The 27323-nt window shown below is 44.3% G+C and overlaps 1 protein-coding gene and 2 non-coding genes across 3 annotated transcripts in view; 2 read left to right on the top strand and 1 right to left on the bottom strand.

Annotated features, from left to right (window-relative positions):
* The window catches only part of LOC126199214 (G protein-coupled receptor kinase 1), a 1128404-nt gene that overhangs the window by 205398 nt on the left and 895683 nt on the right, over positions 1 to 27323 (top strand). The gene's annotated exons all lie outside the window — the stretch shown is intronic.
* Positions 22414 to 22488, bottom strand: Trnas-cga (transfer RNA serine (anticodon CGA)). Its single transcript has one exon. It is a non-coding gene; the product is annotated as a tRNA-Ser (tRNA).
* On the top strand, positions 22694 to 22768 carry Trnas-cga (transfer RNA serine (anticodon CGA)). The gene has a single exon. It is a non-coding gene; the product is annotated as a tRNA-Ser (tRNA).

The following is a 27323-nucleotide window of genomic DNA, read 5'->3' as shown; positions in this document are numbered from 1 at the left end:
CGAAAGTGACTTTCATCCGTAAAGGAGACCACGTATAGAACCCAAATGCGACCCATTCTTGAATACTGCTCGTGTGTATGGGATCCCCACCAGGTCAGATTAAAGGAAGACAGTGAAGCAAGTGAAAGGCGGGTGCCTAGATTTTAACGGTACGTAGATAGGAATACATCCAGCAAATAATTGAGGACATATGTACGTCTGCAGGCTTTCGTGGCTGTTGTCACTGAAGTTAAAATCTTCTGGGTTATTAGGCTGCGTCATGTTCCTTGTAAAATGTACGACGTTTCGACCCCTCTGCTGGGATCTTCCTCAGGATCTTTTGGTGTCCACCACTGCTAGTGTCCACTGACACCAAAAGATCCTGAGGAAGATCCCAGCAGAGGGGTCGAAACGTCGAACATTTTACAAGGAACATGACGTCGCCTAATAACCCAGAAGATTTCAACTTAGAAGACGATGACTGAGAAACAGTTCGACTAGCGCGCGGGTGTTACGGAGCTGCTTCCTGAATTCAAATGGGAATCTCGCGAGGGAAGACGGCCTTCTTTTCACAGAACACTACTGAGAAAATTTACAGAACCACCATTGAAGATGGCCCCAGAACGATTCCGCCATTATACATTTCACGTTGAAGACAAAGACAAGAGAAATTAGGGCATTAGGCATATAGACAGTTGTTTCTGCCTCACTCTTTTCAGGGTGGTGCAGGAGAGGAAATAACTAGTGGTACAAGTTACCGTCCGCCAGCACGCCATACAGAGTATCTCTGTTGACGTAGCATAGATAGTGAAATTCATAATATTGAGGATCTGTCTCGTAATGGTCTCCCGCAGTCCAGCTGATAAACCTATCTACGAAGACAAAACCATAATGGAAGTAGAAGGAAAGAAGAAAGAATAACTCATTACACTGCCATAAATGCGAAATATTTCTTAAAAATAAGTAACACATATTGTAATATTGACGTTAAAGTTAGCTTCCGCACAGAGAAAGAAATGAGGAATGAAGATAACACACAGAACACACACATCTAAAAACTGCGTTCAATCAGAAATACATAAAATTAAATGTAGCGGCTGTGACATGTTCAACGTCGGACAAACAGGACACAAACTAAACCGAGAACAACTCTCCACATTTAGTACGCATCTTCGGGAAAATTGACTCTCTTCTGTGGATATAAGCACTAGTCTTTCCTTCTTCATAGAGCTGAATATTTTAGAGGAAACAGAAATCTGCATACATTTGGCAAAAAAAACTATAATTTAATTGAACGAATCGTACGTAGAAATAAAAAAAATACATTGAGAGCTTCAACTTAATTCTTTTAGGTCATAGATTATTCAGAACAAAAGACAGTCATAACTTTCAAGTTCAAAGATGTGAACTTGACAAACAAACCTTATCTCCACAGAGATAAAAATTTCACCTCAATGGTTATCTAAATCTATGTTGTAACAACAACCTTATACAAATACGACAGGACTAGAGATCGTCATATTGGAAGACTAACATCTAAGATCTTATAAAGGAAGTAAAAACTCTAATACAACCAAAAATTGTACATTCTTGTGTATTAAAATTGATATATATGTTGAAAACAACATGATTGTATTTAGGCACCGCTTGAAAATGGATCATCGTTTGCAACCGGTTGCAGCAAATAAAACATAAAATTGCTGTTCTGGTGTATTTATACAACGGTATGCGTTTCATCGAACTCTAAATTGCTGCCCTGTCTCCGAATAATGATACAGTGTGAGTCCTTGTGATTCTTAACACAACGTGAGCATTGCCTTTCCTACATGTCTTACATGTTACTTTTTATTATTATTATTATTATTATTATTATTTTACAATTATTTTCCCATCTGCGATGTATGACTACCTTGTTCTCTCTCTCTCTCTCTCTCTCTCTCTCTCTCTCTCTCACGTCCAGATATCTAAACGACTTGACTCTGTCGAACAGGACATTAGTAATAATGTATCCGAACATTAAAGGTTTGTTCTTTCTACTCATCCGCATTACCTTACGTTTTTCCACAGTTAGGGCTAGCTGCCATTCATCACAACAACTGGAAATTTTGTGTAAGTCGTCTTGTATCTTCCTACAGTCACTTAACTTCAAAACCTTACCCTACACCACGGCATCATCAGTAAACAACCGCAGATTGTTGTCCACCTTGTACGCCAAATCATTTATGTATATAGAGAACAGTGACTCATGACACTTCCCTGGGGCATACCTGACAATACTCTTGTCTCTGAACACTCGCCGTCGAGGCCAACATAATTGGTTCTATTATTTAAGAAGTCTTCAAGTCACTCACATGTCTGTGAACTTACTGCAGATGCTCGTACCTTGGTTGACAGTCTGCAACGGGGCACCGTGTCAAATGCTTTCCGGAAATCTAGAAATATGGAATCTGCCTGTTGCCCTTCATCCATAGTATAGCATGTGAGAAAAGAACAAGCTGAGTTGCGCACCAGCGATCCTTTCTAAAACCATGCTGATTCGTGGACGTAAGCTTCTTGCAAGGGAACCTCTCCATCGCACCCCCCCTCAGATTTAGTTGGCACAGTGGATAGGCCTTGAAAAACTGAACACAAATGGCTCTGAGCACTATGGGACTTAACATCTATGGTCATCAGTCCCCTAGAACTTAGAACTACTTAAACCTAACTAACCTAAGGACAGCACACAACACCCAGTCATCACGAGGCAGAGAAAATCCCTGACCCCGCCGGGAATCGAACCCGGGAACCCGGGCGTGGGATGCGACAACGCTACCGCACGACCACGAGCTGCGGACAACTGAACACAGATCAATCGAGAAAACAGGAAGAAGTTGTGTGGAACTATGAAAAAATAAGCAAAATATACAAACTGAGTAGTCCATGCGCAACATATGCAACAATAAGGTGATAGTGACCTCTGGAGAGCGGTGGTCCCGTGGTTAGCGTGAGCAGCTACGGAACGAGAGGTCCTTGGTTCAAGTCTTCCCTCGAGTGAAAAGTTTATTTTTTTATTTTCAATTATTATATGACAAACTCTTATGTTTTAATCACTTTTTTGGGAGTGATTATCACATCCACAAGAAAACCTAAATCAGGCAAGGTAGAAGAATCTTTTTACCCATTCGCCAAGTGCACAAGTTTGGTGGGTCGACAACATATTCCTGTCATGTGACGCACATGCCGTCACAAGTGTCATATAGAATATATCAGACGTGTTTACCTGTGGAGGAATCGGTTGACCTATGACCTTGCGATCAAATGTTTTCGGTTCTCATTGGAGAGGCACGTCCTTTCGTCTATTAATCGCACGGTTTTGCGGTGCGGTCGCAAAACACAGACACTAAACTCATTACAGTGAACAGAAACGTCAATGAACGAATGGACAGATCATAACATTGCGAAAATAAAGAAAAACTTTTCACTTGAGGGGAGACTTGAACCAAGGACCTCTCTTTCCGCAGATGCTCACGCTAACCACAGGACCACGGCGCTCCTGACTTCAGATTATCCTTGATGTTGCCTATCCTGGCATGGACTACACAGTTTGTATATTTTGCTTGTTTTTTTCATAGTTCCACACAACTTCTTCCTGTTTTCTCGATTGATCTGTGTCCAGTTTTTCAAGGCCTATCCACTGTGCCAACTTATAACTATATCTGAGGGTGTGCGATGGGGAGGTTCCCTTGTTAGTTTATTGTATTCGAACTGAGAATATGTACAAGGATTTTGCAGCAAATAGAAGTTAGGGGTATTGGTCTGTAATTTTGCGCGTCCTTCTTTTACCTTTCTTATGTACTGGAGTCACCTGCGCTTTTTTCCAGTCGCTTGGGGCTTTGCGCAGGGCGAGAGATCCAAGTTACAGCGCGTGCTAGGTAAGGGGCCAATGCCGTAGAGTAGTCTTCGTAAAATCGAACTGGGATTCCATCCGGACCTCGTGATTCATTTGTTTTCAAATCTCTCAGTTGTTCCAATGCGCCAGGTACGCTCATTTCTATGTCGTCAATGCAGGAGTCTGCCCAATGATCAAATGGCGTGAGTTTGTACAATTCTCCAGTGTGAACGATTTCTTGAACGTTAAATTTAAAACTTCGGCTCTCGTTTTGGTATCTTCAACTGCCACACCAGGCTGGTCAACAAGGGACTGAGTGGAAGCCTCAGACCCGCTTAACGATTTTACATACGACCAGAATCTTTTGTTAAGGTGTGACGGTGTCGCGGATCTCTTTCACAGACACATGAATCTCTACTAATTTGTGCGTCTTCTTTTGAACCTAGAGTGCAACAGCCTCTGCTTCCTCAGCACCAGCCGAATTTTGTTATTAAACCATGGTTGGTCTTTTCCATCCTTTATCGACTTACTAGACACACAACTCTCCAGACCACGATGTACACTCTGCTTAAACTTCGCCCATAATTCCTCTACATCCATCTTACTGGAACTAAGTGATACCATTTCACTGTCTAAGTAAGATGTTAATAACTGCACTGCATATCTGCCGTATCTAACAGTAACACTCTCCTAGCCATTTTGACTTATTTATTAACCTTCGTAATCATAGTTGCTATAATATTATGTTCGCTAACCCCCGTTTATAAACTGATGTGTTGATAAGCTCCGGCCTGTTTGTAGCGAAAAGGTCTAAGATATTTCCATTGTGTGTGGGCTGCAGAGCTAGCCGCTAAAGACAATTTTCAGAAAACGTGTTCAAAAGTATGTAGCATGACTGTCTGTCTGTCTGTCTGTCTGTCTGTCTGTACCACCCACAGTGAATTCATAGACATCCCAGTCCATACTCGGCAGGTTAAAGTCACCTCCAACTACTATTATATAATCTGGGTAATTACGTGCTATTGACTCTAGAACTGTCAGCGGAATCGAGTGGCCAGTAAAAACGTTGACTTCACTGTTACACTCAACTTCTATCTCAATAGAAACATTATTTCCGATATACGTTCCACGACTCGGTAAATATCTCTGAGCTTTCCACTTCGGGTTTCAGCCAACTGTCGGTCCCAAGAATAATTCGAGCGCGAGAACTTCCCTGGAGGGCAGTAAATTTTATTACGAATACTTCGACAGTTTACTGATCAAATTGTGACAGTCGAAGTGTCTTCATGCTGAACGCCGTTTGACTTCCCTTTCTGAGAATCGATTGGCGAGTGTTCATTAGAGCACCTCAAACTACAGCCTAGCATAAAAAAAACCCCTCATGTGCTCTCAACACGTACTCTGCTACCCGAGTAGTTGCTTCCTTTGTGTGGTGCACTCCTATCAAGGGAAGTCTTACAAATTCCCATACGATAACGCAGGTCTAGAAATCTGCAGCCAAGACCGTCACAGATTTCTCAATATTTCATGTGGGAAAAGAACGTGCTGTGTTTCGCACGGGCGATGCTTTCTAAAACGATTCTGATTGGTGGACATAAGCTTTTGGTTGAGACCCTCCATTCGGAGGCAAACCAAAGGACCCCGATCAATTCTGGGAACGATGCTGCAAATTGCGAGCGCTGCTTGTACCCCGCGCGCGATGGCAGCAGTCGTCACCACCTCCGACAGCCATTTGTACGAAATGAGGATCCCCTCAGAACCCAAGCGACAAGCGTCATTAGTGCCGACGTGAGCCACAAGTTGCAGATGACTGCATCCTGCACGCTCGATAGCCACAGACAAGGTCGCCTCCACGTCTCGGATAAGGCCCCCGGCAGACAAACCGAATGCGCATTGTATTTCTTTCCAGCCCTGAACGCTTTCTGCTTAAGGGGCTCCATAACATTCGAGCTCCCAAACTGCTGGGACCCGGTTAATGGGCGGGGCCAGGCGATCAGTCTCCTCACTGGCCAACCATCCCGAGCGACGCGAACACGTTACCATCTGCCTCTCACCCTGCTATGAGGGCGGATCCACCGTGTCGGCTGCACTAGGACGTGCCTCGGAAGCAAAGCCCGTGGACAAACCAAGTGATACCTGAGGTGTTTCATGCAACGCGCCAGATGACTGACCGTAGCCGACAGCAAGTTCAGTTAGTTGTTCGCGAACTGCGGCCAGCTCCTCCTGCGTCCGTACGCAGCATGCGCACACCCTATCCATCCTAGCAAGACTAACTGAAGCAGTGAACTATAAAAGCAGACAATCCTAAGACATGCGACTTGCTACTCTCCTGACATGTCACCGACGGACGCTGTTGGGCTATGTAGCTGGCTCTTCTGTGAGCAACTATTGAGCTAAAGACAGAATGAATTTACACCTACAAAAACGCGAGTTAACCCTCTTAAACAGGGAAACACGAAATTTAATAAATATACTACGTGAAAAACACAGAAAAGGTTAATCACTTAACTTAATGCACTCCTTTCACAGCCTAGAGATTGAGCCTGACTGTCAAGAGTTCCACTGCCACATGCAAACTCGACAATACATTTGAAAATCTTGAGAAGCACTTCTCGCGCTGAGTGGTCTGCTCTGTCGCATGTTCATTAACTGCAGAAATAGGGCGTCCGTGACTTATTTCCTCGACATTCGTAGTAGTAGCAGTAACAGCAGTCTGTTCTTGCTAGTCATTCGTGGTTAAATTTCTACATCTACATTTATACTCCGCAAGCCCTCCAACGGTGTGTGGCAGAGGGCACTCTACGTGCCACTGTCATTGCCTCCCTTTCCTGTTCCAGTCGTGTATGGTTCGCGGGAAGACCGACTGCCGGAAAGCCTCCGTGCGCCGCGCTCGAGTCTCTCTAATTTTACATTCGTGATCTCCTCGGGAGCTTTAAGTAGGGGGAAGCAATATATTTGATACCTCATCCAGAAACGCACCCTCTCGAAACCTGGACAGCAAGCTACACCGCGATGCAGAGCGCCTCTCTTGCAGAGTCTGCCACTTGAGTTTGCTAAACACCTCCGTAACGCTATCACGCTTACCAAATAAACCTGTGACGAAACGCGCCGCTCTTCTTTGGATCTTCTCTATCTCCTTTGTCAAACCGACCTGGTACGGATCCCACTCTGATGAGCAATACTCGAGTATAGGTCGAACGAATGTTTTGTAAGCCACCTCCCTTGTTGATGGACTACATTTTCTAAGGACTCTCCCAATGAATCTCAACCTGGCACCCGTCTTACCAACAATTAATTTTATATGATCATTCCACTTCAAATCGTTCCGCACACATACTCCCAGATATTGTACAGAAGTAACTGCTACCAGTGTTTGTTCCGCTATCATATAATCATACAATAAAGGATCCTTCTTTCTATGTATTCACAATACATTACATTTGTCTATATTAAATTTTCAGGCGTTTCGCCGACAAATGGAATCTTTGGTTCATTGTCAGCCAGAGAATGCGAGTATTTACATTCGATTCTCTGACGCGTGTTCTTCGCTTAGAAATTAAATTGGTGTGCTTCAGCTCCAGCCATTACTTTCCTTTTGGAGACCTTATTATATTGTATGTTATCAGCTGCACATACCTTGACAAATAGACGTTCTAGACGCTTTGTGTGATTGTCGATGAGCTGCTACAAAGTTTGTCTCCCAGTCACTGACACGACCGGATAAATATTTGAGACAATGGCACACATTTGGAAAGGGTACCGTTCAAACCCCTATCTGTACCTCCCAATAAAAATCTGGGGCATTTTATGGTATGGACTCACGGTTTCGTAAAATTAAAAGGAAGTTGTAAAACTACAACCGCATTTCCATGTCCCTGCTCCAACAGTCCACGGGTGTACTGCCGGTACACAGTGCCCGTTGGACACTATGGGCCGGCAGTACACCCGCGGACTGTTCGAGCAAGAAATATGCCGGAAGAAACTGAAGAATCACTTCCCTGTACTTGTCCAACCGCGCTGCCCCACATATCGTGAACAACTGCACTGTTGCGCAGCGCAATACGAACAGACAGTCTAGCTTTTGCAGATGACATACGATTAATTTCTGACTCACTGAATGGTGCCATAGATCAAATCACGGAACTACAGAGACAAAATAGATCTAAAAGTATCATATAAAATACATTATATGACAAATATCAGTGATAATCCTCCAAAACTTAAGTCATAATACAAACCTAAAACAAACTGTTTTAAATACCAAGGAGAATGGCCAACAAGCAGCACAAAAGAAAAGATAGCCATAGAAAATAAAGTACGTAAAATGGAAATGACATTCAAAATGATTAAAAACATTTACAACAAAAAAGCCTAGTCCTGGAACACAAAATTAAGACACAGTGGCAAGGCTTGAAACACTGTGCGCAGCAGAAACACTTAAACTAACAAATTTTGGGAATTTTGATAAACTGGTAAAAGTTGAAAGAAGAATTCGAAGGAAAATACTGGGACCTACAATTAATAGTAATGGTGAATACAAATTAAGATAGAGCAGAGGGTTCTGTTTGAAAATAGAAAGGCTAACTGGTGTAATGAGGGGGAAAAAACCACAGTTTTGTGGCCACATATACCGAATGGGTAATGACAGACTAAATAGATTTTGATGGCGACAGACAACGATCTCTAACCTTCCTCCACCTCTTTCGACGGTATTAACGAAAATGTTGACAGGTATGGATAAGACTATTTGGAAAATTACGGTCAAGTTAAAAAAATAAAACTCGTTGTTTGTCACTCGCGTCTCCTCAAGTCTGATTTGTCATGTGGATTTCCTTACTAATGTCGTCCGTAGCGGTGGACTTTTTCGTAGCAGTAAATGCGCTTTTAAATTCTCGGTCTATTCGGACACGTTACTTCGCCGTAAAACGTTATACGCCATCGACAGCGTACAGCACATAATTGTCACAGTCGCAGTTGTATCTTCCGAGCTCAAAAGCCGGAACACACTGTGTGTGTGTGTGTGTGTGTGTGTGTGTGTGTGTTGTAAACGGGAAGGGGCGCGGTCCTGTTTGCCAGTGCATCAACTGGCAACGAACAGAGGGACGGAGCTCAAACAATCGGTGGCGACATTCTAGGAACACAGTGCAACCAACCGCTACCAGCGTGCACCTCGTGTATAGGTTCACTAAATGCGGTGGAAAAGCAGCACCGTATTGAGCTGCTGCCACGACGACGGCAATTACAGCACGGTACTTCTGCCCCTCAACTCTTTCTGAGTAAACCTATTAATACTACCTTGTTACTGTTAACGCAGCACTAACTCTACCGAAAAAAAAAAAAAAATCAGATAAAATAAACAGCGAGACATAAGGGACTGGTACTGAATGCAAGCTTGAGGACCAATACTAAACTGGGCATTACTGTTTGCATATAAGTCACGGGGGTGAGTGGAAAAGTTTTGTTTCTAAACAAGACACAGCACATACCGTGAACAGCTGCACTGTTGTCCACTGCAGTACAAACAGAAAGATAGATGCTGCTTTTGCAGATGACATACCATTAATCTCTGACTCACTGGATAGTGAGTCTGTTTGAAAATGGAAAGGCTAAGTGGTGTAATGAGGGGGGAAAATGTACATATAGCGAATGACAGACTAACCAAGCAGATCTTTGACTTATTAAACAGCTAAAAATCCAAACTCATGTGGTTCACAAATCGACAAAGATATGAAACACACAGAAATTAGAATGGACATAACATAGGATGTCCCACGTGAAGCCAGTATGCCTCACATTAGTCGAATTGCTTGTCACGTGGCAACACTTTCTCGAAACTTGACTACACTGCATCTTATATAAACAGGTAACTACGCGTTATTTACCGTTGCTATTATCTATTCTTTTTAGTTGGTTCATTGTTATTTGAATATTGAGCATCAGACGTACCAGTTTTGTATGGGTGACTCTGTAGATATGGCTCTGAGCACTATGGGACTTAACTTCTGAGGTCATCAGTCCCCTAGTACTTAGAACTACTTAAACCTAACTAACCTAAGGACATCACACATCCATGCCCGAGGCGCAGGATTCGAACCTGCGACCGTAGCGGTCACGCGGTTTCAGACTGTAGCGCCTAGGAACGCTCGGCCACCCCGGCCGGCGACTCTGTAGATAACAAAATACTTTGTAGAGAAGCAACACAAAAGACGGGATTTCAGGAAAGACAGAGCTCTGCAAAGGAAAGAAAGTGGACCCGCGAAGCGAAGGAACGACACTTTCGAAGAATGAAGTAAGTCTGGGAGCAACGAAAATTGAACGTGAGGAAGCAAAACCAAACTTGATTTGTCGTTCCCTCCGAAAGGGTTATTCTAATGAATAAATTAGGGTGAGAAATAAAAAGAAGTGCAATTACTCTGTAGCAAACCACCGGAGACCACGGTTCCATTGCACCAATATACTCATAAAATAACTCTGAACAGTCAACGAAATTTCGCCGATGGAGTTTGAGTTCATTGTGTATACCAAGAAAGCCTTTCTCACGGCAGCAGCGAGGAAACGAGATAACTCTGTCGCCACAAACAGAACAGCAAGCATCTGACTTTCCGTTGGCTCTGGAAAGATATAAACTGTCAAACAATGTGTAGCCCAATAAGAGGAGCGTGACGACACCGGTCAACGTTCTGCGAGCCTCGAGAGCAACGTTCAGGACGCTGTGTTGTGTTTACCTTCCTCGGTAGTCAGCGTCAAGACTATGTGTGTATATATATTTAAAAAAAAAAGAGAGGATGTAGCGACGGCCGTAAACAAAAGGCGGTGGCGGCGCCGCGGCGTGTCCCGGAAGCCCTCGAGGGCAGAAGCCGGCGGCCGCGCGCGCACAATGCGGCCCGTCACTTTTGTTTCCCGGTCCAGCCTGCTAGGCCACCATTGTTTCCTTCACGCCATTCCTAAAACGCTGAGCAAACCTCCCCTATGTTTTAGTCTGTAGGGATGAGTGAATACTCAAGGGTTGCGGGAATGTTCTGCTTCCCTACTACCGCAATCTGGGCGAGCGACAGGCGGTGAACCAAAGTTACCATACTGGAAGGCCGCACTGTTTGTTCAGAAAAAAAGTGATTCTGTATTATAATTTTATAAACAAACCACGGGCTAGAACACGTTTTCTTTTGTGTCTGCGACAGGTGTCTCCCAACGCGCTCCGGCTGATGCTAGTACCCTCCATGTTTCACACCGGACATCAACAGGACGGAGCGGAATATGAGGAATGTTGAAGTCAAACGGAGGTGTTTACTGGCTAGACGGAGCGGCAAGGCAGTATCACTAGAATGAACTGCCTAGCCGCCGGTCGGAGTGGCCGAGCGGTTCTAGGCGCTACACTATGGAACCGCGCGACCTCTACGGTCGCAGGTTCGAATCCTGCCTCGGGCATGGATGTGTGTGATGTCGTTAGGTTAGTTAGGTTTAATTAGTTCTAAGTTCTAGGGGACTGATGACCTCAGATATTAAGTCCCATAGTGCTCTGAGCCATTTGAACCATTTGAACTGCCTAGCACAATTTATTAATAGTAATCGCAGAAGTTATAGTGTATATTCTTGGCAGTGGTTGTACGGTAAATCTATCACATTGATGAGAAGTGAAAGCATACCAGTATTGTTGCCCAAACATTTCCAAACATGGACATGTATTTCTTCGAGAAAATACTAACATAACAAACAATATTTAAGAGGAAATACATAGAGCCTTTTTTGCGTTGTTCAAAAATGGCTCTGAGAACTTAGAACTACTTAAACCTAACTAACCTACGGACATCACACACATCCAACCCCGAGGCAGGATTCGAACCTGCGACCGTAGCGGTCGCGCGGTTCCAGATTGTAGCGCCTAGAACCGCTCGGCCACATCGGCCGACGTTTGCGTTGTCAATTGTGCTTCCGTTTCCTTTGCAAACAGAAACAATATCAAAGTAACTGCATTTTTTGCTTCAACAGAGGTGTAATCAGCTAGAAAACCCTTTTCTTAATAAAAACTGTTTCATTAATTGAAGCCTTGAAATAAAAGAGACTCTAAGTGCCGTAATAAGTAATTTTGAGGATTTGTATGAAACGGGATCTACATGCCAAGCCCACTAACGTATAAAAGGCTCAAACTGCCAAGAATGTGAATGTAGTACCAAATGCAATCAACAGAAGGTATGCAGTTTAACAACCACTGCTATTAACATACGAAAGATTATGCGCCGCGCGATTACTCCTTACCGTCAGATAAAATCGCGGAGGCGGCAGATGCTTGTAACACTTTGAGTGGAAAGAAACGACAAATTAAAGGAAGAAGCTACTGTGGCAGCAATGAGGAAAAAGATGAAAAATGTATTCCTGCAAAAGCTTGTACAGCACAGGAAGTTAGCCTCATCGCTGTTCGCCAACCTACACCATATCTGGACAGAATGTTTATTCTTCAGTTACGAATAAATTGTTTCAGAAAATGTAAAGGACATGATACAGCAATGAAGACAAATAAAGCCATTTATCGTACCATGAATGCAGGTGACTTAGAACTCAAGAAAGCTGCAAATGTAAACATATCCAAAGTACAACGGCTGTTGTTGGACAAACGTAAGCCGCATGTAGTTAAGACCAGGAGAGGATTACATGAAACTGAGGTCAGGGAAGGTATCCCTATTTTGAGAAAAGCTGTACAAGTTGCTACGAGCCACATCTCTGAAGAAAGCAAGAAATATTTGACTGAAATGATGCGGTACCTGACAAATTATGATCACATACAATTTTAAAAAAGTAGAATGAAATTTTACAACCTTTTTGCTGGCTATAGAACTATGGCACGTAGAGCTTTTCATTGATTTTCCACTTTCAGTAAGTTTTGCATATTATTGCAATATAGTGTTTGTAAATGATTTGCAAACTACATCCTTACTATGTTTAACTTTCAAATAAATATTGCACTTATGACCTTAAATGGCTCTGAGCACTATGGGTCATCAGTCCCCTACAACTTAGAACAACTTAAACCTAACTAACCTAAGGACATCACACACATCCATGCCCGAGGCAGGATTCGAACCTGCGAGCGTAGCGGTCGCGCGTTTCCAGACTGTAGCGCCTAGAATCGCTCGGGTACTCCGGCCGGCTATGACCTTTAGTTACCTAATATATTTACAACTTTCTTCAAAATCATGATTTTGACACTTAAAGCCTTTCTTTACTTCGATCTTCAATTTATGTTCTTATCGATACTTGGTGTGGTCTTTTTTTCTTTTTCAAGGGTATCACTAAACCTAGGTCATATTTGGCCACTTTCTGCCATCGTGACGGACGTTGGGGGAAGGTGGGGGGGGGGGAGGGTGGTGAGGCGAGGCGGGAGCCTTTGAAAAATGCGGTAGAGGGAGTGAGCGGAAAAGGGGTTGGGGGGGGGGGGGCAGAACGAGCGGGCGTGGGGTTCCATGGTCTGCCAGTAGGTGGCGCTTCCAACTCGTATGTAGGTGCCGTGGCACTTCCGACCAACCAGTTTTGCTGCATGATGTTTGCGACTAGAGGCACCCCTCTCCGCTTCCGTTGCAGCTTGTCTTGACGCGGAAACAGAAATGTGTACCGTCATAGTTGCATGTTTCACTCGCTATGCTCTTAGGTTCCTACCTAAGCACACCCTCGGAATTCGCGACACTCACTCGGAGCAATTTAATGTTTTGTTTTTTAATTAGAATAGCAAGAGAGTTACAGGGAAACATAAAATGTATGAGTGGGAAGACGCAGACAGACGGGAAGGAATGCAGAAGCCAACATCTGGATCCATGTAAAAACTTTGTATCTATTAGTGCGAATAAGGAGTTTTTCCGTGCATGACATGACGCGCTTGTTTCGTTACGGAAGGCTTGCGTTGCTTACGTGTATTTGTGCAAATGAATTTGTCAGCTAGGCTGACGAGGCTGATTTAATTTTGTATAGCGTAAGACGCTCTGAAAGTTTGAAGTAATCACGTCAAGAACACCACGCGTCATTGGTAGTCGGTATGGCTAGCTTCCCGAGCGTGGATCCTATTTTTATATTAGGTTCCGAAATAGAATTTGAAGTTCACCTGTAATGCCTCGGATGAGGAAGCACAACAGATGTATATTGCAGTTCCTCCAATAAAAGTCTTGCAAGGCAAAACTGCTTTCGATGCCATCCTCCAGGAATAAAACGTGCACGACAGCCGCTGCCGGCGGAGCTTATTGGCAGTTGGAGAGCGTAGAACGATACAGCCGCCGTCCCGTTGGCAGTCGATGCTCGCGCGCAGAGAACACGTATTAGCATAGCCCAGTGGTCCTCGCCGAGCGCAGATCGAACGGCTGGCCGCTTCTGCTACGACGTGACGTGAGACGCATTACCATGGGTGGCGTCGGGCTGGCAGATCTGTGACTGCGACTGCGGGCGCGACCTTCACTCTCACCGCTAGACGGGCGGGAGGGGGAATGGCCGCCTCGCTGCACGCTCCGTGTCGACGTCGGCCGCCGGCGACCCCGCGCTGACAAGGCCGCAGGCCGCGCGCATAGGGCGCATCACTGCGCCTGCCCTCTGCTCCGTCGTCGTACCTTCACTACTGGCCATTAAAATTGCTACACCACCAAGATGACGTGCTACAGACGCGAAATTTAACCGACAGGAAGAAGGTGCTGTGATATGCAAATGATTAGCTTTTCAGAGCATTCACAAAAGGTTGGCGATACCTACAACGTGCTGAACGAGGAAAGTTTCCAACCGATTTCTCATACACAAACAGCAGATGGCCGGTGTTGCCGGGTGAAACGTTGTAGTGATGCCTCATGTAAGGAGGAGAAATGCGTACCATCACGTTTCCGACTTTGATAAAGCTCGGATTGTAGCCTATCGCGATTGCAGTTTATTGTATCGCGACATTGCTGCTCGCGTTGGTCGAGATCCAATGACTGTTAGCAGAATATGGAATCGGTGGGTTCAGGAGGGTAATACGGAACGCCGTGCTGGATCCCGACGGCCTCGTATCACTAGCAGTCCAGATGACAGGCATGTTATCCGCAAGGCTGTAACGGATCGTGCAGCCACGTCTCGATCCTTGAGTCAACAGATGGGGACGCTTGCAAGACAACAACCATCTGCACGAACAGTTCGACGACGTTTGCAGCAGCACGGACTGTCAGCTCGGAGACCATGGCTGCAGTTGCCCTTGACGCTGCATCACAGACAGGAGCGCCTGCGACGGTGTACTCAACGACTAACCTGGGTGCACGAATGGCAAAACGTCATTTTTTCGGATGAATCCAGGTTCTGTTTACAGCATCATGATGGTAGCATCCGTGTTAGGCGACATCGTGGTGAACGCACATTGCAAGCGTGTATTTGTCATTGCAATACTGGCGTATCACCCAGCGTCATGGTATGGGGTGCCATTGGTTACACTTCTCGGTCACCTCTTGTTCGCATTGACGGCGCTTTGAACAGTGGACGTTACATTTCAGAAGCGTTAAGACCCGTAGCTTTACCCTTCATTCGATCCCTGCGAAACCCTACATTTCTGCAGGATAATGCACGACCGCATGTTGCAGGTCCTGTATGGGCCTTTCTGAATACAGAAAATGTTCGGCTGCTGCCCTGGCCAGCACATTCTCCAGATCTCTCACGAATTAAAAACGTCTTGTCAATGGTGGCCGAGCAACTGGCTCGTCACAATACGCCAGTCACTACTCTTGATGAACTGTGGTATCGTGTTGAAGCTGCATGGGCAGCTGTACCTGCACACGCCATCCAAGCTCTGTTTTACTCAATGCCCAGGCGTATCAAGGCCGTTATTACGGCCAGAGGTGGTTGTTCTGGGTACTGATTTCCCAGGATCTATGCACCCAAATTGCGTGAAAACGTAATCACATGTCAGTTGTAGTATAATATATTTGTACAATGAATACCCGTTTATCATATGCATTTCTTCTTGGTATAGCAATTTTAATGGCCAGTAGTGTAAAAGGAAGTCAAGCAATAGCAGTATTCAGTCTATTCTGTTGCCAGTTGAAAAGGCTAATGTGCTCCTGTTTTAGAAAAATTCGAGTATGTACTGCGCCACCTTTAGATACCACTAACGCCAACTTTGTACTGCTTGTCCCTTTAGATGCCAGGAGATATACTGTATGAAGCAGCTCTATCAGCACTGCAATACGTAGGTCAAAAGCAACGTCGGCCAATGTAGCTCACTTTAGTAATAGCCTACTACAATTAGTTGTCCAGACAAGATCTTGCCTACACTCAACGACGTAATCTGTGTGACTTATTTCATCTTGTGTACTAACACGACGACTTCACGTACGAGTCGATATTCAGCTTCTCACGCTATAAATCTCACTACAGCTCGCTACGCAATGTAGAAAGGGTGGACGCAATAAAACTTTCTTGGTATAATGCAATCAGTGATGGCTATCGGGATATTAATTACAACAACGGATCTGACTATCAGGATGTACTACGTTCGAAAGATAAACTACCACCAAAGGTAGTACCAGTCACCAAAAAAATACTAAATGCGAGTGTCTAAGATGAGTAGGAATGATGTAATTACTTTACCAATAACAGCAACCTATATTGGAGAATACGTTGCAAGGCAAAGATGAAATTTTATAGTGTTTATGTCTGGTTGTCAATCAACGATAACCTCTATAAATAGTGCCTTGCTAATATAATATCTTTCTCATAATAAACTATTTCGTTAATCTCAATATTTCAGAATTCAATGGACTAACTTTTCATTTATAGTTAATCACGTTTCCATAACACGCAACTTGCTTTCCCTGTCTAAATATTACTTATCTTTCTTTTCGTTACAAGTAGTTCCCTGAAAAATACTATTCCTTTTCTTTGAACTTTGCTTTTACCAGTATTCCAGTCTTTTACTTTACTGGCCTTTGGATTTTGCTTTATTCCGGGAAGATACATTCCAGATATTAGTCTGCTTTCAGGTAAGCCTTGATTATTTTTTCTTGTAATAATTTTGGGGATAAAAGACAAGTCGGGTACTGACTTTTTCAGTTGAAAATTTTTATTTCTTGCAATTAAATCAACTACAAGTACAAGTCAGCATTTTATTTCTCGAATGTTGGTTATCTGTTCAAAAGCCCAGTAAGCGGAAATGAAATTAAAAAAATAAAACAAAAAGTCTGTCACCGCCAGTTTTGACCTGTATGAACTCAAATAAACAAAGCTCAACCACTTCAGACGTTGACTTCCGCGACCCACTAATAAACTCAAAACACAGCATTCGATGATCTCTTTCAGAAAGAATTAGCGTGTTCTCTTTTAAATTGTTCTTGATTAGCCGTTTAGAGTCAAAGGGAAAAGCTATCACATTCTCAATAAACTTCAGATTGTTTCTCAGTAAATAACTATTGCGCAGGACGACAAAGTATGGACTACACATTCAGTGCATCCAACGACATTTCTGGAATTTTCTATATTACGACGCTCACGCCGAAGTCACAAATAAATCCTCACCCACTACTCCCTAGGGGTTGCGTGCACCTATACAACCACAGTAATACAATGCAACACTACTATCCCTTAGTGCGTGCTTTAATCCTCAACCATGAAACATCTAAACGACTTCGCGTGAACGCGTCTCTTAACATACACCATCCAACGGAAAAATCTCTCAAAAATATTGAAATACGGTTCGCCTCTAATCGCGTGGCTGTTAAACAGCACAACGCACCTTTAATCACACCTAGGAGAAACTAATCTCACACTTCAATAAATCGGAGCTTTTCCTATAGGCTACCTAGTAAGTCTACCAAAATCAGCGAAATAATAGTTTTCAACACAAGCCGATAATATTCTCAAAATACCTTTCTAAACGACTTAGAACTGCTTTGAACACACCTGAGTTCTATCCCCACTGCAGACTAATTCACGTATCGCTCGTGTGAGCCAACCTCGTCACACACTTCAGATAATCTCTCTCGAGGCTCACTACTCGAACGATACTCGGATACTAGTCGACTACTACTCCTGAAATTATCAAAGCACAAGCTAAGAACCATTCCCTTCTAGCAAACATATCACTCTAATTCTCTCTTTAACAGTGTGTGTTTCTTCTCTGCGGTCGCCGGCAAACGTTGGAAGTGTCCAGCTGCATCGTAATTATCTTTGCCGCAGGCCGCGATCCAGCAGTTGGCTGGGCGTTGCAAATTCGGTGACTTGACAGGACACAGCTTTTCTCGACCACGAAGTTTCACACGTCTACAACATATTAACACAAAAATTTAAGAAAACTGTATAAACAACTTAATCTCTTCATTCTTCTAGCATATAAAAATCGATAAGATGTTGAGGCGATACAAACAAATGATGCGCTTTTTTCGGACTGAAGATGGTTTGGCGCATTACAGGTACCAGCTGCCTTGTTGCATCTACCACGGCACTTTAATTTTCACAAAAATTTTGGCATGTTAACATTTGCGCGGTATTTGTAATATGCAGCTCACCTCTCGCTCCCACAAGCTCCCCTAATCGTAACTTTTCACATCCACTAGTCCATCGCTGTAAGTCGCTCGTACACATTCATTCCCATTTGACCATTATCATTCTCCTCCAGCCCAGCTCATTGTCATTGTCTCTGTCACTGTCCCCCGTCTCACAGCCAAAGTCTCTTTCGTTCTGTCCTACTACTGCCACTGTCTCCTCTTACAGCCAGTCTCCGTCTTGCTCTCCCTTACTGCTACTATCTCATTCATTCATTCATTCCCACTGCTGCTGCCTCTTGTCATGTTATTAACTCTCTCTTCCTCGTCGCCACTGTAATAGACTGTCCTTCAATATCACTGTCTCTCACCCACTTAACTTGCTCTTTATTCCTCTCCCACGGGCTCTGTCTCCCTTTGTTCCTAGCACTGTCTTCCCACTGTCAATGTCTCCTCTCTCAGCATAAAGTGCGAATATGTTCCTGTGCCAAAATTTTTGGAAAAATTTTTAAAGAAGAGAGGTAGAAAAAGGCAACTGGTACTTCACTTTTCAATCAGTCTTTTAATAAACTGTAACACATTTCCCTTTCTTGTTTTTCGATAGAAGCATTTTTCCACTCGTTCCATTATTTTACCTGCTACTACAGGGCAAATCAACCATATGAAAAGAACTTTATGGGTCAGTAAAATTTTGGTAGTTTGCTTTTATGAAAGTGAAATAACACACAATAATTTTACGCCTCAGACCGTATTGCAATAAATAAATAAATAAATAAAAATAATGCTTCAGTACACAACAACATGGGGCTCAGAGAACTCTTCTGACGATAACTGGAACAGTTACTGTAGTGTAGGATAATTACAATAAAACGATCTTCCTTTTGGGTGTACAAATGGTCTCTTGCAGAAGTGCATCTAACACATTTGACACTATCTTTCTATCATCAATAAAATCGAGGTATGAGCCCCGGAAAGATCCCGTTTTTTATGCGCGGCGTTTTGAAGCATATTAGGTAGCGCATGCTGTGACATGCGTACCAAAACGTTCACTGGACAGAGTATTAATAACCTTCCTAAAAGAGCACAGTGGTCGCTCTGGTGCATTTGAGATGGTGGAGAACTGATACAGCGCGGCTGTGTGACCGTACCCCACTGACATACCTCACGATAGTGAATGGCAGAGTGGCATAAAAGAGCTGTCGTGTTGTGGACGTTCCTGTGACTGCAGTGTGAATGAAGTTGCCCGGTTTGTTGGTGTATCAACACTAGTAGTCCAACGTGTCTACAAAGAATGGCAACATCAGTGGTCGTAAGAAAATCCTAGTCGACAGGGACCGTAGACGAGCGTCAAATCGTGCCCGTGACAATCTGTTTAAAATTCGACGGGAAATTCTGCCGTAAGCGTAATCACAACCAGTATCAGAGCGAACATTGCAAGGTGAACACGGAATGAACGTTTGGAGTAGGGTAGTTCGTAGAAGGCCGTTGCTCACAGCGGCACATAATGCTACGATGGACCATACGACACAGAAACTGGATGGCAGCTAACTGAAGGCGTTTGGTGTGGTCTGAAAAGTGAAGATGCTACCTCTTTTCAAATAATGCGCGATTTTGCCTCTTTCCAGGGCACTGAGTGCACAGACGGCTTAATGGGACGTTTAACATGCAGTGTGTGGATGGCATAGTTCAGACCGGACATCGTATTGTGACATTTTGAGAGTTCCCTTATTATTTCGTGCCTTTACTTGGTTCCAGTCATTCAGGCTACCGTGAACATGAAATACGATGTTTAAACAAACATCCTCGATGACCAAATGTTGCCCTCTCTTGTACGTTTGCATGATGAGTGTACTGTGGACACTCTTTTTTCAAGATGAGTGCACCTGTATTCACAGGGCTGCACGCGTATGTTCATGATTCGAGGAACACTCGCGCACCCTGTCTCACGTCCGCTGACCCGTTAATTCACCCTATCTTAGTCCCATACAAAATTCTTAGGTTTGTTCGAAACAACGGGCGAATCTTAGCAATCGACATCCCCGAAATTTGGTAGGACGTAATTTTCGAGTGGCTCCAGCCGGATGCGGCATAGGAGAGGAAACGTGGACTCCTTTCCTTCCAGAGTTGAGGCCAATTATGAAGACTAGACGTGATGTTTCACGATGTTAGCGTGACGTATCGCGGAGGCGAATAATTATTTGTCCGGCGTGAGTATCAGTTTACAGCATTTTGAGTATTACTAGTCGCGTGAGCTTCCACTGTGTCGTAATACGCGCGATATTCACCCGCTGCGTGCTAAACGGTTGGAACAAGTCTCGACCTTTAACGTAGTAGCTTTCAGAACGGATCAGCGTGTTCAGCACTTACACTTCACACTTGCGGGTTCTCTTCCATCCATAGCCACCACGTACCATTCGCTGTTTGAACTAGGAAAGGAAAAAAATATACTTGGAGTCGGAAGTCTTGGGCGTCCACTAACACCCGCTACCAAAGAACAGGCGTTTAGTGTTTGCAGGATGAATACGATGCACGTTGGGTCACATTCGTAAAGAGTATGTCATGGCGATTTAAAGTTTGTGCCTAACTGAGATTCTAACCCGGAATTTCTCATTAGCGCTTGTAGTAGCCTTAAAAATTAGGCTGTCTGAGAACACCTCAAGGGGTGATAAACAGTCGTAGTTCCTGAAGTTTTCTCCAATGATTTCCAAACACTACTGCCAGAGGTTCTCTCACCCGGCGTAAGTAGGAGTAACATCTCTAGGGGAAAGCAGTCTGTGGAGGACCTTCGTTTGCCCTGCCAAAAGGGATAAATATATAAAGCATTAAATGCACTGAAATGGAATGAATGAATGAATGAATGAATTGATCGATCGATTGGAACGGTCTGTAATGATATCAGTGGCATCTGTCTGTAAATCGTATAAACTTCATTCTGTGGTTTTTCGTATTTTAACTGTTTGTGTATCGTATTCTGTGAGGCAGAGGTTGGGGGTCAGCCCGGAATTTGCCTAAACGAGCGTCGGAAACGGCCTTAAAACCACACTCGGGCTGGCCGGTGCACGAGCCCACGGTCGTTAATCCGCAGCGCCGGTTCGATCCGGATCTGGCCCATCTTCCCTGTCCCACAAGGTAGCGCGCTGCAGATCGCGTCATGTGATGTAATGACTGTGTCTCGAGAACGAGTGAGTCTCGGCTGCAGGGCTGCTCATATGCGCACAAAATCCCGCTTCCAGTTCTGAACGGGCACAGATTTTCAATTCTAACTACATTTGTGCGGCCATATTGTCCATGGGGTTCTGTCGTTGCAACTACAAGAAAATTCGTGTTTTTTTTCCGCCAGGTGCGTTTCGCTTTATGGAGGTAAAGCATCATCAGTGGTGTGTAATTAAAGATATTATAATTTTAAGATCGAAAAACAGTTCGTTAACAATATGTTGCTTTTGATTTATGGTGATTGCCGCTTGGTTTCTCGCATACATCTGGAAATGCAATCTGCTAGCACATTTTTGGAGTTTTTCTTCGTTAGACAAAAGTACTGGTAGTCTAATTTTTACTTGTTCTGCAGAAGTATGCATTTCTTAAGTTTTACGCAGCACACTTTCTCGCGCAGCACTGTTTTCTATTTATTTTTGTACTTGTATGTAGTGTGGTTTATGTTTTGTAGTGTTTCCAACATAACATTGCTACTAGTTTGCCTTTGACCTATACTCTTATTTTAGTTAATTATATTTGTGTACTTCTATTTAATCATGTTGATATGTATTTATATACAGTGTAAGAGTAGTGCTTTCTTATGGGGCAACTCCTCACTCCCCCACAAAAATAATAATCACTACTCCTTCACTTAGAAGTATAAAAATAAACAGAAAGCAGTGGTGCATGAGAGAGTGGGCTGTGCAAAACGTGAGGAACGCGTAAGTGTGCAGAAAGAGTAAAAACTAGACTAAAAGTATCAGTGTGTAACGAAGAAAAACTCCACATCGGGAGCAGATTGGTCTTGTCGGCGGCGGAAGTACAACGTCACGCAGACAGTTCGTAGAGACTTGTGTCATGTGTGGACGACGATACTGTTGAAACTTCCTGGCTGATTAAAACTGTGTGCCGGGCCGAGACTCGAACTCGGGACCTTTGCCTTTCGTGGGCAAGTGCTCTACCAACTGAGCTACCCAAGCACGACTCACGCCCCGTCCTCACAGCTTCACTTCTGCCAGTACCTCGTCTCCTACCTTCCAAGCTTTACAGAAGCTCTCCTGCGAACCTTATCCTTTCTTTCAGGAGTGCTAGTTCTGCAAGGTTCGCAGGAGAACTTCTGTAAAGTTTGGAAAGTAGGAGACGAGGTACTGGCAGAAGTGAAGCTGTGAGGACGGGGCGTGAGTCGTGCTTGGGTAGCTCAGTTGGTAGAGCACTTGCCCACGAAAGGCAAAGGTCCCGAGTTCGAGTCTCGGCCCGGCACACAGTTTCAATCTGCCAGGAAGTTTCATATCAGCGCACGCTCCGCTGCAGAGTGAAAATCTCATTCTGGCGATACTGTTGCCTGGGAGGTAAGACTTGAGAACGCAGGATATCCGTGACTTGCATTGCGCTGTCAGAGTTTCTTCACTACCAGCCCGAGGGATCGCTACATGTCGCCGAACACAATGTGATGCCATTAACAAGCAGTCCGCATTTCCCGGTCACAGTATCACTCCAAACTAAGCCGTCTGTGTTGTGATGGTAACAGCAGCCTACGCATGAGACAGTAATTCCTACTTCCGCCATTACTAGCCTCCTGCCAGTTGTAAGAGATGACACAGGATGTTACATGGAGTCCATTGCTTATTCTCGGATGGAAGGCGCAAGTGTGAAGGGGTTATGGTGTGCCTGGTGCACAGTGTAACGATCCTTTCTTGTGGCGGGCAGATGTGGTTGACTAAGAGTATACCTTATTGCGTTATTCGACCTACCTGTCAAATGGAGACCCACAATGAGGCCTCTTTAAAATTCTACCAACTGCTCATTACGCTGTCTCAAAGGAGCAGGTTGCTTCTCCGCGTACTCCAGTGATCCATGAACATCTGACGATGTTCACGGCCCTTATCGTGGTAACAACTCCAAATACGAGCAACAATAATGCACTCTGGTGGCCGTTCTACATAACACAGAAAATTGTAACTGTAATCACTCTACATACCTGCCGATTGTGTGTAGGTTTACGAAGTTACGTTAACACCCGACATCTTCTGGTTGCTTCACCTTTTTGTCAGGCTGTGTAACTTTGTGACTGATGTTTCAGCTAGTCGGAAAGCAGGGAACAGGCGACAGTTATCAGCGACTGTTTCTGCGTTGCTTGTTTTTGTAGACATGTGCAGAGCCCTGTCAAGCGAGGCAGTTCTACTCTAGCAGCAGGGGGGATATAGCCAGCAACGACGGCGATTCATCCCCTCCTGACGTCTGCCAATCAAAGGTATTTTGTTTCAGCCATGCTCACAGGTGCAAACCGACAGTCCAGCGTCTAAATCTTTCCTCATGATGGTCATTCAACGAACTTTCAGGAAGCGGAAAATATCAGCTAAAGAAGAGTGGTGACAACAGTTGTCGCGTGAACCGAGAAATCCTCTTGAAGCCATTGATTGACACGTAAAATAAATGGATAACTGAAAACAGTACAAAAATATGAAAAAAATTATCCGTAAATATAAATAAACTTAGCTAATTTTATACGTTTATGTAACAAAGATCTAGCTAGAAACGAACTCGGTTATAGACAACAAAGAGGCAATTTAAGTAATGCAAGAACGCGTGAGCACAAATACGTTCTACCATGCTCCCGTTGTTGTGAAGAATTATTATTATTGCCAGCAATAAAAAAGTAGTAGACATCAGTGAAGCATTTTTATCTGCGTATAAAACATTTCGTGGACGGTTCGGTTATTAAAGGCGAACAAAGCTCACAGACTGGTCAGGATTCTACGAAGCAATCTGTAGGCCATTGGCGTGTGGTGATTTGCGGAACAAAATGAAACCTAATTTGCTGCCCTAAATCTGCATTGGTAGAGACAAAGAGTACAACGGAAGTACTGCTGCGAACAGACAGCGCGGTGCTCAGCGTGGGCCCGCGCCTCAGATTAATGCGAATGCAATCATCCACAACGACGGACGCTAATCTCCTGGCTGCTGGAATGAAAGATTTTAATATTACGCCGGTCGCTGTGTAGCAGACAATATCCTGTGACGGCTACACGACGGACGAGAACACTGGCCTAGCGGTGGAACGGGGAAAAAAATGGCAATGGTACTACACCAGCGGAGGTTAGAGTTCTCCTTCGGGCATGGGTGTGTGTGTTTGTCCTTAGGGTACTTTAAGTTAAGTAGTGTGCTTAGTGACTGATGACCTTAGCAGTTAAGTCCCATAAGATTTCACACACATTTGAACAATTTTTTCTTACACCTATGCGACTTCTCGAAAACTTCATCCCTCCAGTTCGCGCTTTTTCCCGTCTTCTTTATGTCCCCGGTTTCTGCAGCGTACAACAAAACATAACATTTTCCTACTTTGATGCAGACTTCTTTGTTTCATGTCGCTCCCGTCAGGGTATCGTAAAGCTGTCAGCTTACCTTGTAATTTCATTTATCTCACGGTCATTTCTTCACCCTTTCTGTTTACACTCTCAAAGTGCTTTGAAACTTTCTACCGTTTTGAGCTACCCATCTCCCAGTGTCACGGTCGGTCGATTGACTTGGGAGAGGGGACCAAACAGCGAGGTTATCGGCCCCATACGGTTAGGGAAGGGTAGGAAAGTATGTCGGTCATGCTCTGTCAAAGGAATCATCCCAGCATTTGTCTGAAACTATATAGGGAAATCATGGAAAACCTAAATCAGGGTGGCCGGACGCGGGTTTGAATCGTCGTCCTTCAGAATGCGAGTCCAGTGTGCTAACAACTGCACCACCTCGCTCGGTACAGTGTCACGTTTAATGTTCTTGTTGTGATCAGCAGCTCAAATTTCTTTACACTGAATGTTAGTGCATAATCTCGGGCAACTTATACCCATGCATGTAATTACTTTCGTACTTTCTCCTCGTTGTCCGCAGCTCGTGGTCGTGCGGTAGCGTTCTCGCTTCCCGCGCCCGGGTTCCCGGGTTCGATTCCCGGCGGGGTCAGGGATTTTCTCTGCCTCGTGATGACTGGGTGTTGTATGATGTCCTTAGGTTAGTTAGGTTTAAGTAATTCTAAGTTCTAGGGGACTGATGACCATGGATGTTAAGTCCCATAGTGCTCAGAGCCATTTTTTTCTATATCTTAAAGAAGGAAAAAAGTTGTTATAAACCTAAGGTTTTCTTGATTAATAGTTGAAACGAGAATTGTCAGAAGTAAAGAGGCAAGCGAACGTACACTGGATAAAGAACGATATTTAGAAACAAAAGTGCATCAAAGACAAAATGTAGACATATGCTAGCTTCAGCTTTTTTCTGCATCGTTGTCCAGTGGTGCTAAATCGTTCAAATTCTTCCCCATCGTCTACACTGCACGAACAATTATTTTGTTATAACTGCTAGTGTTCTTGTGTATACTTTAAGGTACTGTAATAACAGGAAAACCGTCTATATTTTGGGGTAATAAAGCCTTGTAGCCTAACAGAAAAGGCAGGAATAGTCCGTGGCACGTGTTGGTACAAAGAAATTTGACGATATACCATGTGTTGATATAGTTTTAAATGATTCTGATGACGGCATAAACCGAAACGCGTCTAGTTGTATCGTGCTTGTAAATTGAAAAAGACCAACAAGTCGCAACATTTTATGAAATTAACATGCCAGCTGGCTCTGTGGACAGTGCAGCACATATTACCCCATTTATGTTATCAGTAGGCTAGTTAAGTTTACACGTTAGTAATATACACTATGTGATCAAAAGTATCCGGACACCTGGCTGGAAACGACTTGCAAGTTCGAGGCGCCCTCCATCGGAAATGCTGAAATTCAATATGGTGTTGGCCCACCCTTAGCCTTGATAACAGCTTCCACTCTCGCAGGCATACGTTCAATCAGGTGCTGGAAGGTTTCTTGCGGAATGGCAGCCCATTCTTCACGGAGTGCTGCACTGAGGAGAGGTGTCGATGTAGGTCGGTGAGGCCTGGCACGAAGTCGGCGTTCCAAAACATTACGAAGGAATCAGGTCAGGACTCTGTGCAGGCCAGTCCATTACAGGGATATTAATGTCGTGTAGCCACTCAGCCACAGGCTGTGCATTATGAACAGGTGCTCGATCGTGTTGAAAGATGCAATCGCCATCCCCGAATCGCTCTTCAAATGTGGGAAGCAAGAAGGTGCTTAAAGCATCAATGTAGGCCTGTGCTATGATAGTGCCACGCAAAACAAGGGGTTCAAGCCCCCTCCATGAAAAACACGACGACACCATAACACCACCGCCTCCGAATTTTACTGTGGGCACCTCAAACGCTGTCAGATGACGTTCACAGGGCATTCGCCGTACCCCACACCCTGCCATCGGATCGCTACATTGTGTACCGTGATTCGTCTATCCACACAACGTTTTTCCACTGTTAAATCGTCCAATGTTTACGCTCCTTAAACCAAGTGAGGCGTCGTTTGGCATTTATCGGCGTGATGTGTGGCTTGTGAGCAGTAGCCCGACCATGATATCCAAGTTTTCTCACCTCCAGCATAACTGTCATATTACTTGCAGTGGATCCTGATGCAGTTTGGAATTCCTGTTTGGTGGTATGGATAGATGTCTGCCTATTACACATGACGACCCTCTTCAACTGTCAGCGGTCTCTGTCAGTCAACAGACGAGGTCGGCCTGTAAGTTTTTGTGCTGTACGTGTCCCTTCACGTTTCCACTTCACTATCACATCGGAAACAGTGGACCTAGGGATGTGTAAGAGTGTGGAAATCTCGCGTACAGCCGTATGACACGACACCCAGTCACCTGACCACGTTTGAAATTCGGGAGTTTCGCGGAGCGCCTCATTCTGCTCTCTCGCGATGTCTAATGACTACTGAGG

Source organism: Schistocerca nitens, chromosome 1 (assembly GCF_023898315.1).
Source record: "Schistocerca nitens isolate TAMUIC-IGC-003100 chromosome 1, iqSchNite1.1, whole genome shotgun sequence".
In the NCBI taxonomy this organism is placed as follows: domain Eukaryota; kingdom Metazoa; phylum Arthropoda; class Insecta; order Orthoptera; family Acrididae; genus Schistocerca; species Schistocerca nitens.
Note: the sequence above shows the minus strand (reverse complement) of the source record. Positions and strands in the feature narration are given on the sequence as shown.